Source organism: Lontra canadensis, unplaced genomic scaffold, assembly GCF_010015895.1.
Source record: "Lontra canadensis isolate GAN:19392208 unplaced genomic scaffold, GSC_riverotter_1.0 scaffold42, whole genome shotgun sequence".
Taxonomy (NCBI): domain Eukaryota; kingdom Metazoa; phylum Chordata; class Mammalia; order Carnivora; family Mustelidae; genus Lontra; species Lontra canadensis.
This window is the reverse complement of record NW_022631036.1, coordinates 6,954,418-6,969,214: the sequence shown is the minus strand read 5'-3', so window position 1 is coordinate 6,969,214 and position 14,797 is coordinate 6,954,418. Positions and strand designations below refer to the sequence as shown.

Here is a 14,797-nt window from a genome sequence, read left to right as displayed (position 1 = left end):
TTTCAGGGGTAGAGGTCTGTGAATCACCACCCTTACACAATTCATAGCACTCACCAAGCACATAACCTCCCCAATGTCCATCACTCAGCCACCCTATGGGCCACCCCCATCCCCTCCAGCAACCCTCAATTTGTTTCCTGAGATTAAGAATCTCTTATGGTTTGTCTCCCTTGGTGGTCCCATCCTGTTTCATTTTTCCCTCCCTTCCCCACTACACCGCCTGACACCACTCCCTCAAATTCCTCATATCAGTGAGATCATATGATACTTGAAGAAGACTGATTTTTTTAAGGGTTTAATTTATTCATTTAAGTAATCTCTACTTCCAATTTGGGGCTCACACTCCTTACCTTGAGTTAAAGAGACACAGGTTCCTCCCACCCAGCCAGCCCCTGATTTTGATATTTGGAAGCAAAGGTGGTATTGAGGGGATTTATGGTTAACAACGTTGTGGAGGGGAAACGTTATCTTCAGAGATACTTCTGGAAGCAGATTCCAAAGGAGGAACTCGCAACCCAATTGTGATACTACTGAACTTTCAACAGAGATTGCATGGCAAGTGGTGGGTGAACTCAGGAATTTTAACAGAAATAGGAGAGAGGCCAGATTAAAAAAAAAAAAAAATTAAAGCGAGGATTGGGGGGCGCCTGGGTGGCTCAGTGGGTTAAAGCCTCTGCCTTCAGCTCCTGGCATGATCCAGGTGTCCTGGGATCAAGTGGCATTGGGCTCTCTGCTCAGCGGGGAACCTGCTTCCCTTTCTCTCTGCCTGCCTCCCTGCCTACTTGTGATTTCTGTCAAATAAATAAATAAAATCTTAAAAAAAAAAAAAAAGGATGAGAACCTAACTGAAGAGGACTGCTAATACTGTCAGTGCAAGCAGCCTTCATTTGTCCCGAGGATAATTTCATATAACTCTGTAATGATCAATTTCCCAAGCCCCTAACTTGTTTCCACTATTATTTCCTTTTTTTTTTTTTTTTAGATGTTTCCTCTTGAGAAAACTGTGAGGACCCAGAGTATCATCCCGAGTTATAGAGATTTAAGGCTGAATTTCTCCTCACGTTTAGGTAAAGGGATAAAACCTGGGCAATTGTTGGGAAAACCTGAGATTTGCCGCAAAAGACAGTGTTTTTCTGGGGTGCCTGGGTGGCTCAGTGGGTTAAAGCCTCTGCCTTCTGCTCAGGTCATGATCCCAGGGTCTTGGGATCCAGCCCCACATCGGGCTCTCTGCTCAGCAGGGAGCCTGCTTCCTCCTCTCTCTCTCTGCCTACTTGTGATCTGTCAAATAAAATCTTAAAAAAAAAAAAGACAGTATTTTCCTTTGGAGGGCGTGGAGCGCTGTGTTTAAGATTAAGGATGTAAAAGGCCCTAAACACTGTCTTTTGGTTCAGAAAGTCCCCACAGGGGTGAAAAACATCAGAAACAGCCGCCGGATCTTTCCAAGCTGCAGAGCCAAGACTCGGCGGAGAAGGGGCGGGGCTGCGTGCTCCCCGCCCCCCCCTTCAGGATCCCGCTGAGGGCGAGGCCTGAACGCGGTGTTACCACGTGACTCCTTCGCCTCCGAGAGCACCGACGCATGCGCGCCTGTTCTCGACGAGGCGGCCCTTGTGGTGGCGGCGGCTGCTGCGGTGTCTGTGGGACAGAAACGGTGGAAGTGCCATCTTCGGCTTGGTTGGCCCAGACTGCGGCTCATGGCATTGAGTGGCATCCGTCGTCAGGTCCGCTGGGGCAGGCGTTTTGGAATTGGCCGGGCGGAGTGGGGGGGTGGCGGTATTTCGTGGGGCAGGAAGGGGCCTGCCTTGTTTCAGGCCGCACTGGGGTTGCGGCCTCCCTCTTCCGCCCTGTTTGAGGCCTGGCCTGGCCTCGGCTCCCAGCTGTCCATTCCTTTCTCCTTCCCACCTGTTGGGTGGGGCAGAGCGAGGTTTCTTTTCTTAGACCAAACGTTTCTCTGACGAGTGCGCCTTATGAAGGGCGGGGAAATGCGGGCCTCCACCTTGATTTAGGAAGCGTTTTGGGGGTAAGTCTGAAGCCCTAGCTTCCCCAAGGGCTGGAAACCAGTGTGCTGGGGAGACTGGAAGTGGAAGGGGCTCAATAGTAGCCGTCAGAGGATTGAGAGAATTCAAATTCTGTTAATAAAAGCTTGTAGGCGCCTTGTAGTGGCGCGTTCCGCGTTCCGACTACGCAAGCCATGCTGTTGGGACCCTGAGTCACAGCACCTCAAAGATCAGCCAGAGCTTTGGCAGCATAGGATAGAATCAGAAAAAAAGACGCTAAAGATCCTAGTAGGATCTTCTAAAGACACCTGTTTTAAAGTAATGCTTACCTTTTGTAATCAGAGACCGACACTAAGTAGTACTGCTCTTTATCTGTTATTGATGATTATAATACTGTATTATTTTATGCCGATTGAATTGTTTTTGGTTCGATGTCCATGTTGCCTTATTTTTAAGGACTTGAGATTATTTGGCAACTGATCCAGTCTGTTCAGAAATACTTTAAACTTTTTTACAGCTGGAAAGGTTGAACCTTAAGAAAACACATTTTATACAGGGAAATGTGAAGCTCATGTTGGAACTTAAGTGTTTTGGTCTCTCTGGGAGCTTAAGTAGATTGAAAAAAACAACTGTCAGGTAACCCCCTCCCCCCCTCCCATTTATAACCTCATTCTAGAGTTGCAAAAGTTGGAACTTTCCACTGTTCAGCTTCTGGTAGGTATAAAGTGAACGAAAGGAGTTGTGCTAAAAAACTCTAATTCGTAGATTATGAACTCTGGAATAATTAGGCATTGACCAAAGATGGCTAATTAGTGTCGGGGTATTTGGTAATATTTTTACTTGTTTACCTATAGTTGAGTAAGAAGAAGAATTTTATTTTATTTTTTAAAGACTTTTTTTTTTTTTTTTAAGATTTTGTGTATTTATTTGACAGAACACAAGCAGGGGGAGCAGCAGAGAGAGAGAGAAGCAGAGTCCCCCTGAACAGGAAGCCTGATGGAGGGAGGGCTCAATCCCAGGACCCTGGGATCATGTTCTGACCCTATGGCAGTCATTTAACTGACTGAGCCACGCAGGCGCCCCCCAAAAATTTTATAAATCAAATGATAGAAGGTGTGTGTACACATGTGTCTTAAAGAAAAAGAACAGGGGCGGCTGGCTGCCTCAGTCAGTAGAACAGGTGACTCCTGATCAGTGTTCAAGCCCCAAGGTGGGTGTAGAGATTATTTAAACCTCATAAAGAGAAATAACAGAACCTTTTATGGTATGTTAATAACTAATCTGCATGAAACATAGGATTTTGTATGTTTGTGAAAAATAGTCAAAGGAGAAAGAAAGTAGTTCCTGTCGAATGGTAATTTTTTTTTTTCCCTAAAGACTTAAGAGGTGATGCAGTCATTTATGTAAATATATGTATACAAGGTTGAGTTTCTGGAAAATATTAAGTGTTTAATATGTGGTAAAATAAAAAAGGTCAGTCTGTGGACATTCTGCTTAGCCTCTGAAAATAGTTTCCCAAACAAGTGGTTATGGTAGTCTCTTCTTAACAATTTGTGTCTTCAAATTGGCTTATCTGAGGATGAGGAACAGAGTAACTTGTAGATTGGAAAGCTAGTTGATTTGTAATACTCAAACTGATTTTTTGGTCCTTAGTGATGACTTTAGATTTTTCTGTGTTGCTTTGTTTATGAAAAGAAAAATACGTGGTATGATTTTGAGTGCCTAGAGAGAGTTAAGAGAGAAGGTATTAAATTAGACTTAACATTTTTAATTAAGTATGGGTTAAATGATCCTCCAGAAGACCTTTTAAATTTTAAGATGGCATGCTGAATTGTTAGTGAAATGTTTAAAGTTTGCTATAACTAAACTAAAAGTTGAATGTATGATGTAGAACTGTATTTTTTAGTGTATATGTAGTCACATTATAATTTATCATGTTTCCTTTCATGCTTGTGGACTTGGGCCTCTAATACGATTTTATAAGAAAGTGAAATGTAGAAGGGCATTGGTTGGTTTGTGAATTGAGAAAAGGAAAGTTTGTTAGTCTAAGAGAATAGAGTAAGCCAGGGTTCGGACATGAAAAATACATGGAGCCCTGTAAAAAGCAATGAGGAGGAATACTGTAGGATTAGTATATTTGAAAAGCTGAGTTGGGACCAGATTTGTCACTCCACTTTTTCAACAGAGATTTAATGTGCTGTTACATACTAGACACTGTTTTAGGTTCTAGGAACACAGTGGTGGATAAAACCACGGCCTCTGTTCTGCTCATTTTAATATTACAGTAATATTAATTTATCTGTAGCAGTAGTATAGCAGTATTTTTCAAGTTTTTTGACTGTGACCCATAGTAGGTTGTGCATGTAATATTGCATCCAAATAAACAGTAATTGCATTCTGTGTGTATTTCGGCATGCCCTTAGTGTGTGCATGAACTCTGATATACTGTTTTCAATTCTGTATTTTTCCATTTAAAAAAATGAGAAGCTGGGATGCCTGGGTGGCTCAGTTGGTTAAGCGGCTGCCTTCAGCTCAGGTCATGATCCCAGCGTCCTGGGATCGAGTCCCACATCGGGCTCCTTGCTCGGCGGGGAGCCTGCTTCTCTCTCTGCCTCTGCCTGCCATTCTGTCTGCCTGTGCTCACTCTCTTTCCCTCTCTCTCTGACAAATAAATAAAATCTTAAAAAAAAAAAAAAAACTTTAAAAAAAAAAAAATGAGAAGCTGATTGGAATCAGTCTGAAATTTGAAAAACATTACTCAAGAGGCGATGTAAAATAGGGGTGCCTGGCTGGCTGAGTCAGTAAAGCATGTGGCTCTTGATCTCTGGGTTGTTAGCGTCCCATGTTGAGTGTGGAGATTGCTTAAATAAACTTAAAAAAAGAGGGGAGATGATAATTACTGAAATTGTAGTAATAGCACTGTGAATGAAGAGGATATTTAATCTTTATGGCAAGGTATTTGTGATTATTTTGTGAATGAGGCTTAGAGAGGTTAAGTATCTTGCTCAGTGTTCCCTAATGAGTAACTGGGCCAGATCTTCTTTTTTTTTTTTTTCCTTAAGATTTTATTTATTTATTTGAGAGAGGAAGAGAGATAGTGACAGAGTGAGAGAGAGCACAAGCAGGGAGGAGAGGGAGAAGCAGGCTCCTGCTGAGCAGGGAGTCTGACACAGGGCTCAATCTCAGGACCACCTGAGCCAAAGGCAAATGCTTAACTGACGAAACCACCCAGGCGCCCCTGGGGCAGATCTTTAATTCAGTTCTGTTGGACCCTAAAGCCCAAGTACTTTTTTTTTTTTTTTTAAATGATGTTATTTATTTATTTGACAGAGCGAGAGAGCGCAAGCAGGGAGAATAGTAGAGAGAGAGGGAGAAGCAGGCTCCCTGCTGTGGAGGAAGCCCTATTTGGGGCCATCCCAGGACCCTGGGATCATGACCTGAGCTGAAGGCAGATGCTTCACCATCTCAGCCACCCAGGGACCACCCCTAAAGCCCCAGTACTCTCATTTGGTTATGAAAGTGATATATTAGTTTTTATTCTGGGAGGACTAAGGACTCAGATACTGTTTATTTATTATTCAGTGAATTGAGTGTGTAGTACTAGGCCTCCTGGTATGTTGTATCCCTGTGTATTGGTAGATCTGGTCTTGACTCACAAGAAATTTGTAGTCTAGGTGGAAAGATGATATCAAATGAGTACCACAAATGTGATTTGTGCTATGGAGAAAAAGAATTCTGTGGAGCATCATGGAGGGAACCTAACTAATTTGGAGTATATGGGGAAACTGTCTAGGAAGTGGTGTTTAAACTTTCCATGCAGAAGAATGAGTAGGCTTCAGCTAGGTTGAAGGTTCTAAGTGGGGGTGGGGTAGGGGGTGGGAGAGTATTCCAGATGGAAGAAACTGGGTACACTAAGGCCTTGAAGTGTAAAGGAGCTGAACTGGAAAACAAAACAAAACCAAATTTCAACAAAAGGAGAATTTCTTGGCTGCAGAAGTTGGTAGAGAATGGGGAGAGTTTTGGTGTTAGAACGGATTTGAATCCTGTCTCTTTGCCTTACTAACTATATAACCTTTAACAAATTAATATTAGTCAGTTTTGTTTTTCCTATTCTTAAAAATGAGTAAATGGCATTCATCAAAATACTTGTTCAATAAATGGTGTCTCAGGATTATGACAAATAGCTAGTAATTGAAATCATAGCAGTATATGATGATATACTTTCATTCATTCATTCTTTTCACAAATGTCTTCAGTGTGCCACGCAGCTCAATATGCAGTAATTGAAGTGTGTGTGTGTGTGTGTGCGTGCGCGTGTGTGTGTAGTCACAGCAAATGTCACAAAAGAATATACCCTTACTGTGTGCAAAGCAGTCTGATAATATTTTTTCCATTTTATTTTTCATTTGCAAAATAGGAGAAAAAGCTGGTCTGAAGCAGTCTACAGTTTGAAAAATACTGTTGTAGTGGGGAGATACTGATTACTTAAACTACAGCAGTACTTCTGTGAATAAAAAGAAGTGGATGGTTAATTCTTATGTTAGGGTATTCTAAATAAGTAAATTATTATGTTAGAGTATAATATTATGGATAAAAGAAAAAAAAGAGGACAGTAAAGGGGATCAGATACAGTAAAAGGGATCATGTATGCTGGGAATGGGAGCAAGTTAAAATTTTAAATAGGATTACCCAGGTAGGTCTTACTGAGAAAGTGACCTACCTACCAACCTCCCTTCCTCTCTCTCCCTCCTTCCTACCTTCCTTCCTTTCTCCCTAGATTTATTTATTTGAGAGAAAGGGAGAGGTCGTGGGCTTGGAAAGGGAGAGAATCTCAAGCAGACTCCCTGCCAAGCACAGTGCCCCACACCAGGCTCAGTTTCAGGACTCTGAGATCTTGACCTAAGGTGAAATTAAGAGTCAGACACCCAGAGAAGGTGGCATATCAATAAAGGAGGAGTTAAGGAAGGCATCTGGGAGAAAATCACTCTGGTAGAGGAAACAGCCAATTTAAAGGCTCTAAGCCTGGAGAGTGTGGTCTGTTTTAGAGAAAACAAGATGCCGGTGCAGCTGGGGCTGAATTGGGTTAAGAGTAGGAGAAGATGAGGTCAAAAGATAAATGGTAAGAGGAAGACAGTGGGCTTTTTCAAGGACATTGACTTTTACCCTGTGAGATAGAGCAGTGGAGTGGGGTGGTTTTATTTGTGTTTTAGAAAGAATACTACCTGCTGTGCTGAGAATGGACTGGGGACAGGGAGGTAGGGTGGGTGCAGCAAAAAGGACGAAGCAGGAGACTTATGTAAAGTTATAGAAGACTGTAATAGTATTCTAGATGAGAGGTGGGTGATTTGAATGAGAATTATAAGATGTGGAATTCTGAATACATATAAAAGTTTCCGTAACAAAGTGGTTGGGTGTGAAAGAAGGAAAAGTCAGGGATGATTCCCAAGATTTTTGGCCTGAGCAACTGAAAGGAGGGATTTTCTGTTAGCAGATATGGGGAAGGCAGTGGATAGAACAGGTTTTGTAGAAGAGATCAGAAGTTCACTTAGGGACATTTTATAATTTGAAATGGCTCTGTATGTGTTGGTGATAAAAGTAGCAGTGAATATATGGATCTGGAGTCTGGGAAAAAAAGGCTGGAGATAGCATTTGGGAGTTGGCATGTAATTAGTATTTGTATTTAAAACTATGTGAGATTGGGAGTTAATGCAGATAGAGAAGGAATAGATGAACTTGAAAGAAAGATTGCGTGCCTCAGGAGACTAGTACTTGGAAGAAGAGTGATTGTGAGGTAGAAAGAGGTGATGGTGTGAATCAGAAGCCAAGCGAAGGAAATATATCAAAGGGAAGAACATTTTCAGCCCAAGGAGAGTGTTGATTGAGAAAAGAAGAGAGTTGAGTACAAAATGTTGGGTGCTACCAATTTTTACAGGACTGTTGAGAAGAAAAAAATTAATTCTTCAGAATGGTAGGGGGAAAGCTAGGTGAATGTGATGTGTCAGAAAAATCAATAAGAGAATCTTACAAGTAGAAAGTCATCATTATTGTTGGATGCTGTAAATAGTACATCAGGAAGATGTGACCTTGGCAAATTTTAGAGTGATGAAGAAACCAAATTGAAGAGTAAATGGAGGTTACAGAATTAGAGATAACAAGCTTGTACAACTTTATTGGCTTTGTCCTTAGAACAAAATCCAAATCCTTAACATAGCTTTTGATTGATTATCCTTCATTTGTTTTTAAGCTAAGTTGTCGTATATACATCATGAATTATTATATAGAAGAAGAAACACATTTACACTTGAAGGTTGTTGGATTTAAGAACTGAAAGAAACTGATAAGGGGAGAGTAAAGATAATTTAAGAACCACTATTCTTTTTTTTTTTTAAGAACCACTATTCTTGAGATGGGTGGGAGAAATGATCAAATCATGAATTCAGGGTGTGACCTTTGCTAGGAGCAGAGATACTTTCTCCATTATGGCCAAGGGAAGGAGGAGGACCAGTAATGATTTCAGCCACTATAGGAGTGCTGTAGAAGAGATACAAAACAAATACTTTGAGAATGGGAAAGAGGCAAGACCATAAATGAGATGAAGATTCAGAGGTTGGTATCATGATAGATTTGCTTCTTGGAGATGTAAAGAATTTTAAGAAGGAAATGGAGGCTTAATAGGAATCTAAGAGAATAAAGATGGACCATTGGTTGTGGCAGCTAGCTCATTATGAAAAATTAGTATTTTTATTGGAGTGGTATAGACTGGACTGCATAGTGAACCAATAGATAGTTATTTTCTTGGGAGCCTGCTCCCCCCCACCCCCATCACCTGCCTCTCTGCCCACTTGTGATCTCTCTGTCAAATAAATAAATAAAATCTTTTTTAAAAAAATACTAAATGAACAGGGTTGAGCATAATTGTAAACCTAATTTCAGTAAAATAAAAAATAATATGAAAACAAAATAACATCATGTAAACCCTAAAAGACAAAGGACAGAAGAGGAAGTGTCGACATGAGAATTAAATGTTTTGGAAGAAACAGAGTAGATTTCACTGATGAACTTAGGTTTTATTTTTTTGCATTCAGTTCTTTGCCTGCAGAGAGGGAAGTTAATAAGAAATAGAAGGATCTTCCCACAAAACTCCAGGAATTTTGGTTACCAAGTGCCTCTGATGATGAAAGTGCTGAGTAGGGCTAAAATTTCTAGGATTAGTTGAAATTCTGGAGTAGTTTAGACCCTACTTTTTTTTTTTTAAGACCCTCCATTTTTCTTTTCCGAATAATATAGCCAGCAAAAAGCTAGATGTTTATTATTTGAAAAGGGTGGAACCAGAGAAGGTTTGACATAGCTGGTGGGAGTTGAGACGGGGGTGAAGGGTATTGATGAAAATAGGAAATTGAATAAAAGTTTACTTATTGAATGGTAAGATAACTAGTCTTGTTTTTCTTCTTTGCTCCTAGAATGCTTATTGTCTCTTTATATTTTTTTAAGTTGAAGCATTCTTCTTTGGGAAGACTTAACACCAGGGAAATGATGTGAAGCACTGACATTTAATGAGTTCCCCCTCAATAGAATGCCATCCTGCACTGAGGTTCAAGCTTTATCTAGCTTCTGATTTTGTGTGAAGTGTCACACTTCTTTTTTTTTTTTTTAAGATTTTATTTATTTATTTGACAGAGATCACAAGTAGGCAGAGAGGCAGGCAGAGAGAGAGAGGAAGGGAAGCAGGCTCCCCGCTGAGCAGAGAGCCCGATGTGGGGCTCGATCCCAGGACTCTGAGACCACGACCTGAGCTGAAGGCAGAGGCTTAACCCACTGAGCCACCCAGGCGCCCCGCGTCAACACTTCTTGAACAGCAGTTTGAAGATCTCTATTTGAGAGACCAAAACAGTCAAAAAACACACAGAAGAGACAGGTCTGAGAACAGAAGAAAATTCAAAGTGATTTATAGAGAGATAGGAGATATTGCACCATTGAAACAGAATAGGAGACTAAAATGGGATTATTCAGAGTAAAGAAAGGGAATTAAAATTTTGATTCATATATTAAAAACCTAGTAAAAGTGATCTCAGAGTAGAATGAGTCAAGGAGGACGGGAAAAAATGTAGGAAAAGCTAAGAAAAGTAGAGGATCAGTCCCGGAGGTCCCAACAACTGAGTAATGTGAGTTCAACAAAGATAAAACTGAGGGGAGAAAATTATTACATAAATGATAAATATGGAATATAAGAATTGAATGATGTAAATATTTAGATTAAAATAGGCCTTCTGAATGAATGCCAGCAGAATGAGTAGAAAAGACTTAAGGCACATCATTTTGGAATTTCAGAACACCTGGATTAAATGCTAGCTACCATGGAGAAAAAAAAACATGTCTCATATAGAGGAGTTTTCTCAATAGCATTACCCTAGGGGCACCTGGGTGGCACAGTAGGTTAAGTGCCCAACTCCTGGTTTCAACTGAGGTTGTGATCTTGGGGGTTGTGGGATTGATCCCGTGTCGGGCTCATGTTCAGGGTGGAGTCTGCTTGGGATTCTCCCTCCCTCCCTCCCTCTCCTGTCCCTCCCTTCTGCACTCCTGTGCACTCTCTCTCAAATGATGAATAAATCTTCAAAAAAAAAAAAACTGTATTAGGAAACAATGAAAAGATTCCTTCAAAACTTTTTTTATTTTTATTTTTTTCAAAACTTTTTTTTTTTTTTTTTTTTTTTTTTTTTTTAAGTTAAGCTGAATGCTTAACTTGGGGCTTAAACTCACCACCACTCTGAGACCAAGAGTCTCAGGCTCCACTGACTGGGCCAGCCCCTCTTTAAAACTCTTAAGAAGCAGTTAATTTCTTTCTAGAATTTTATACCTAGACAATCTATCATTCAATTATGAGAATTTTAGAATTGAAAAGTCTTAATTTTTTTCACTCCTCATATGCTTTTTTCAGAAGTTTATAGAAATGATTTTCTAAAAGAGGGAATAAATCAAGAATGAAAAATAGTTTGGCTGTTTTAAATGAGATTCAGCCCAGGAAAGGAGTTAAAGGAATTCCTTGGGTCAAATAGAACAGACAAACTTAGACAAGACAAACCAGTCTGGATTGCTGCAGAAGGTTATATGGTTTCAAACAGGATGTCTCCTAAAGGGAAAATGGACTTGATAGTATGAGTGTCGGTGGTTTTTTTTGTTTGTTTGTTTTTATTTTAGTAAACTATGCCACATGTGGGGCTCAAACTCATGACCCTGAGATCAAGAGTTGCATGCTTTACCAACTGATCCAGCCAGGCACCCTGAGTGTTGGTTGTTTTTGAAGGAATTTTTTAAGAGCTCTTCAGGAGGTTGAGGTCAATGATCAAAGAAAACCAAGCATATGAAAATAATGAAAGATTTAAAGAGGTAGAAGCAAGGAAATGTAATTAAATGTAATTATAGTATACATGATAGCGTGGGGAAAAAATGTTTACATAGGCATACTAATGTAATCCTGAATGTTGATTTAACTCCAAACTGATTGCAATTGGATCATGTTTGTGAGAGGGAAGTTATAGAGGCATGTTTGGTATAATAGCTAAATTCTAATCTTATCTAATAGAGCAAAAAATGTCTAAAATTTAAAAATCAAGAAATAAGATAGACCTCCAGATAAACTCTGTTGTCTGCTAATTTATGAAGAAAGGCAACAGCTTTTTTCCTCCTCTAAAAACTTTTTCAAAAAAATTCAAGTGTGTTGTGGAATTCTTTTGTCTTTTCCTTAGTTATTTTAAAGTATAACATCAGGATTGGAAAATGCTATTTGAGGAAATTGTTGTTTTCAATGATACTTTCATTTGTGTGAATTTATAGACTTCCACATGCTTTTATCTCATCTGATGTTCCCAATAGCCCTATACAAGTATTATTGGTCCCTAATTAGAAGTGAGGAAGAAAGTTTAAGTCTGACTAGGATCACATGCTCTTAAGGGAGAGGACTAGGACTCACTCTCCTTACCCCCTGTTCATTTTAATATTTACCATACTATATCTTATGATGAAGGAAGGATTTGGATGGGAACCTGGATGGCTCAGTTGGTTAAGCATCTGCCTTCGGCTCAGGTCGTGATCTCAGGGTTCTGGGATGGAGCTCCCTATCAGGCTCCCTGCCCGTTGGGGAACCTACTTCTCCCTCTGCTCCCTGTTTGTGCACTCTTTTGCTATCTCTGTCTCTCTCTCGTATAAATAAAATCTTAAAAAAAAAAGTATTTGGAAATTCTTTTTTTTTTTTTTTTAATTTTTATTTATTTATTTGACAGATCACAAGTAGGCAGAGAGGCAGACAGATAGAGGGGAAGGGAAGCAGGCTCCCTGTTGAGCAGAGAGCCTGATGTGGGGCTCGATCCCAGGACCCTGAGATCATGACCTGAGCTGAAGGCAGAGGCTTAACCCACTGAGCCACCCAGGCACCCCAGTATTTGGAAATTCTAATTCCAAGTCTTTTGTACTTTATATTTGCTAATTTAGTTATAATTTTTTTTTAAAGATTTTGTTTATTTATTTGACAGAGATTCACAAGTAGGCAGAGAGGCGGGGGGTCGGGGTGGAGCAGGTTCCCTGTTTAGCAGAGAACCCAATGCGGAGCTCGATTCCAGGACCCTGAGATCATGACCTGAGCTCGAGGCAGAGGCTTAACCCACTGAGCCGCCCAGGTGCCCCCTAATTTAGTTATAATTAAGCTGTTGTCTTACTTTTTTTTTTTTTTTTGTGATAAAAGCCACATAACATAAAATTTACCTTAACTATTTTTAAGTGTATAGTTCAGTAGTGTTAAATATATTCACATGGTTGTATATAGACTACCAGAACTTTTCATCTTACAGATCTGAAATTATATGCATTAAACAACTTCCCTTTTCTCCCTCACTCCATTCCCTGGTAACTGCATTCTACTTTGTTTCTATGAATTTGATTACTCTAGATACCTCATATAAGTTGAATCATGCAGTGTTTGTCTTTTTTTGTGACTGGCTTATTACTTCACTTAGCATAATGTCCTCAAGGTTCATCCATATAGATAGAATATGACAGGATTTCTTTCATTTTAAAAAGGCTGAATAGGTGTGCCTGGATGGCTCAGTTGGATAAGCATCAGACTCTTGATATAGGCTCAGGGTTGAGAGATTGAGCCCTGCTTCGGCTTCCCCGCTGGGCATGGAGCCTGTTTTAAGAGTCTCTCTCTGCCCCTTCCCTCTTGCTCACTCTTGAACACCCTCTCTCTCTTTCTTTTCCCCCTATAAAAAAAAAACCCTAAAGGGTGAACAGTATTTCAATGTATATACTACATTTTGTTTATTCATCTGTCAATGGACATTTGAGTTGTTTCCTCCTTTTGGCTATTGTGGAGAGTGCTGCTATGAATGTGGGTGTGCATGCAGCTGTTTGAGTCCCTGCTTTCAATAATTTGGATATATACCAGGTGGGATTCTTCGGTCGTATATAGTTCTCTTTAATTTTTTCAGGAACCTCCATACTGTTTTCTGTAGCAGTTGAATCATTTTAGAATCCTACCAACAGTTTACAAGGATTCTAGTTTCTCATCCTTGCCAAGACTTGCTATTTTCTGGTTTTTTTTTTTTTCGATAGTAGCTATCATAATGGGTGTTATGTGATAACCTCATTGTGATTTTGATTTGCATTTTATTGATTAGTGGTGTTGAGCATGTGTTCATATGCTTGTTGGCTATTTGTATATCATCTTTGGAGATATACTGTTGATGTCCTTTGCTCATTTTTAAATCAAGTTTTTTGTTGCTGTTGCTGAGTTGTAGTTCTTTATATATCCTGGATAGTAATCCATAATTGGATATAAGATTTACAAATATTTCCTCCTATTCTGTTGTCTTTTCATTCTGTTTTTTTGTTGTTGTTTATTTTTATTTTTATTTTTTTTAAGATTTTATTTATTTGTCAGAGAGAGTGAGCACAGGCAGACAGAGTGGCAGGCAGAGGCAGAGGGAGAAGCAGGCTCCCTGCCGAGCAAGGAGCCCGATGTGGGACTCAATCCCAGGACGCTGGGATCATGACCTGAACTGAAGGCAGCCGCTTAACCAACTGAGCCACCCAGGCGTCCCTCATTCTGTTGATCTTTGATGCACAAAAGTTTTAAACTTTGATATAGTCCATTTGTTTGTTTTTACAAACAGACGAACGGACTATATCCGTTATACTTGGCCATGATTTCTGGGAAATCATGGCCAAGTATAATATCATGAAGATTTCCTCTGTGTTTTCTTCTAAAATTTTTATATTTTTAGGTTTACATTCAGGCTTTTAATCCATTTTGAGTTAATTTTTGTATGTGGTATAAGGCAAAGCTCCAACTTCATTCTTTTGCATGTGAATATCCAGTTTTCCCAGCACATTTTATTAAATTGATTGCCTTTTCTTTGTTGAATGATTTGTACCCTTGTTGAAAATCATTTAACTGTATATGCGAAAGTTTATTTCTGGGCTCTTTGTTCTTTTCTGTTGGTTTGTTTGTCTTTATGCTAAAACCACAATTGTCTCCTTTTGGTATTTTTGCCCCTTTGCTGTTTTATGTTGCTAATTGGAAGTTATTGGTTGTTGTCAAGAATAAAGTGGGAGTAGTTAATTACCATGTTATAAAGAATATGTTGGAATAATTTATAAAAAAATAACTTTAGTGTATTCGTTTGGCTCTGTGATTTTTGGAGTAATCAGAAAAATGATCTCCCTAAGGGTAGGGATGATGTTCTTAATTCTTTTTACAGCATTTTAATTGCAGGGTGTGGAGTAATTGATAATCTCTGAAGATGCAGGGG

The 14,797-nt window shown here is 39.6% G+C and overlaps 1 protein-coding gene across 3 annotated transcripts in view; it reads left to right on the top strand.

Annotated features, from left to right (window-relative positions):
- Nucleotides 1–1,603: 1,603 nt before the first annotated feature.
- PRPF39 (pre-mRNA processing factor 39) overlaps nucleotides 1,604–14,797 on the top strand; it is a 38,616-nt gene continuing 25,422 nt past the window's right edge. For 2 of the 3 annotated variants that reach the window (XM_032871202.1, XM_032871200.1), the window contains exon 1: nucleotides 1,604–1,718. The gene's annotated coding sequence lies outside the window, so the exon portion shown is untranslated. Of the gene's footprint in view, nucleotides 1,719–1,816; nucleotides 2,018–14,797 lie in introns of those variants that run through there. The other variant, XM_032871201.1, reaches the window with a different exon arrangement.